This window comes from Lissotriton vulgaris, chromosome 12 (genome assembly GCF_964263255.1).
Source record: "Lissotriton vulgaris chromosome 12, aLisVul1.2, whole genome shotgun sequence".
Lineage (NCBI taxonomy): Eukaryota > Metazoa > Chordata > Amphibia > Caudata > Salamandridae > Lissotriton > Lissotriton vulgaris.
This window is the reverse complement of record NC_141700.1, coordinates 723129748-723132195: the sequence shown is the minus strand read 5'-3', so window position 1 is coordinate 723132195 and position 2448 is coordinate 723129748. Positions and strand designations below refer to the sequence as shown.

At 44.1% G+C, this 2448-nt stretch overlaps 1 non-coding gene across 1 annotated transcript; it reads right to left on the bottom strand.

The window, feature by feature from the left end:
* TRNAC-GCA (transfer RNA cysteine (anticodon GCA)) lies at positions 1 to 72 on the bottom strand. The gene has a single exon. It is a non-coding gene; the product is annotated as a tRNA-Cys (tRNA).
* Positions 73 to 2448: the final 2376 nt, after the last annotated feature.

Sequence of the window (2448 nt, the reverse complement as noted above, 5' to 3'; positions counted from 1 at the left end):
AGGGGGCACCCGGATTTGAACCAGGGACCTCTTGATCTGCAGTCAAATGCTCTACCACTGAGCTATACCCCCGTTGTGAAATGAGCCTCGGGATTGGCTGTATTGGACACCACTGACGTGTGTCTGCCGCGTGGCATTTCTCATTCTCCGGGCTGTTGCTGATGCAAGCTGCTAGTTCACTGCAGGGAGGGAGTGTCACAGCCTGGCTGCTGGCCACTGGGGGCGGGGCTGTGACTGCCATTAGCTGATTGGGAAATATATGTATTTAAAGCTACTGAAGTCACCTGCTGTTTCAATAGTGAAGGACAGCTTCGAACTATAGTTACTGGTCCGGGGGTAGGGACTCTCCGTGGTTAAACATGAAGTATCTTACTGCATTGTCACTTATAACGTTGTAACCATGCGTCACGAGGCGCTGTACCATGGGTACCCCGTGGTATCAATACAATAGCCAGGACACAAGTCCTAAACAAGCATTGGCATAGCCAATAGCTCTCCACTTTGGGACCTTATAAGTGTTTAGCCATGCAACACTTGATGTTATTTCACCGAGGATATTGTCAGGGCTGTAAGTGGGATGAAAAAACTGGAGGGGGGGGGGGGGGGTTCTCAAAGGGGCGTGGCCAGTGTAATTAGGGGCGTGGCTTTAAATCACTTACGCAAAAAATCTGTGCTTAGCATAGTGTGCTGCCCGACTTGTATTTTGCTGTTTCTGTCATTGGATCCAGATATTTGATAAAACAAGTAACATCATACCTACAATAAGTAAGGAATATTGGCTTTGTCAATGGTTATTAGTTGCAGAAGATAAATAAGCTGCAACTATGACTTGCATATAATATTGACAAAGCTTCCAATTAAATCCCTGGGGACCCTAACACAAGGTTGCTGCTCCTGAGTTTCAGAAAGAGAAGAGAACTCCAGAAAGAAAATGACTCTTAAAGGATTTCCCTTCCCCCACAACGCTCACCTGGCATAACGTCATACTGTAACTTCTCTACTACTGAGAAGTGAGCAGTGTGAGCAGCGCACATCCATGTGCCTGCTGTCTCGAAACGGGTCTTTATCAGGCTTTGTTTTGCTCCCTGGCACTTTTTTCCGGACTGCAGTGACAGCAAACAGCTGTTACTGCAGTGCAGCAAAAAAACGGACCGACCGTGTCAGGGCTCAAAACAGAGCCCGATAGAGACCCGTTTTGAGGCCCCCTGAAAAAACTGCCGGTGCTCAGAGCCCTTGAGACCCGGCCCACTTAAAGCCCTGGATATTGTGCTGGATAAATAAACACTTATAAGGTCCCAAAGGTGAGACCTATTGGCTATGCCAATGCTTGTTTGTACATGAGAATGGGGTTTATGCATTTGCCACATAATCCATCATGTGCTACATAATCTGCAGATTGAAAAAAAGATGTTCTAGCTCAAACGGATCAAAAGTTAATAAAAACTTGGCACCCTGTGTTCGCACACAGTGGAAGGCCATTCGCAAAGGTTATCTGGTCAATCTTTCATTTGCTTATTTCTGCATTTGATTGTTAAACTGATACTAATGAGGTTAAATCTTTGAACAGACAGTATTCCTATGTGTAAATATGTCAACATAATTAAGTAATACTATCAAAAACATGTGCTGCCTTGTGCTGCATAATTTACCGTTTCTTATTACATAATTTAGTCAATCCTGCCGCATAATTTGGTGCTCCCATGCCGCATAATTCTAGTGACCCTGCTTATGGTTTCACTCTTTTCATTATATGCCTGGACCCACAAGTCACTGAGTTCAAGTAGTGCTACTGAAAACCTGGGACTGACTAAAAGTTGCCCATATGACATGGTGCAGCAGCAGTTGCAATGGGGTCAGCTAGTCGAGGGTGGCAATGTTTCTCAATATTCCGCTAAATAGTTGGATAAACACACAAAAATAATAGTGTGAATAAGCAAGGGTCCTGAAGACCATGCTTGCAATTCGTAACTACAATTAATTCATAAACTAGAGTAAACTGTATACTTTATCTGAAAGCCTGTTCTATGCTTCTGGCGCACTGTGATTGCACAATCACTTGTCAAGGCAATACACTTTTATCCCAGTTCTTGGATTTTCTCTTACTAGACATTGTTCTGGGTGTATTACTCTAATCGGAGAGTTACAAAACTACACCTCCCATAATGCAGTGAGTGTTAAATGGAAGCCTGGAACTGGGGGCCGGCTGACAGGGAGTGATTTGGCAATCTCATTTACTAGAGAAAGGGATTGCAAGCATATTTGAATATGTTGACCCTATGTTGGTTTAGCCAAGTTACTAGAGGGCTCCCTGTCGTCCAAAACGCCATGTACCACTCCAGGGAGATCATTTAATAGTGCAATGCATTCTGTGATTTGTAGGCCTGGTTAACCTCAATCGAACTAGTTGGACTGAGAGTCTAAAGGACAGTGATTATTTGAAGGAAAACC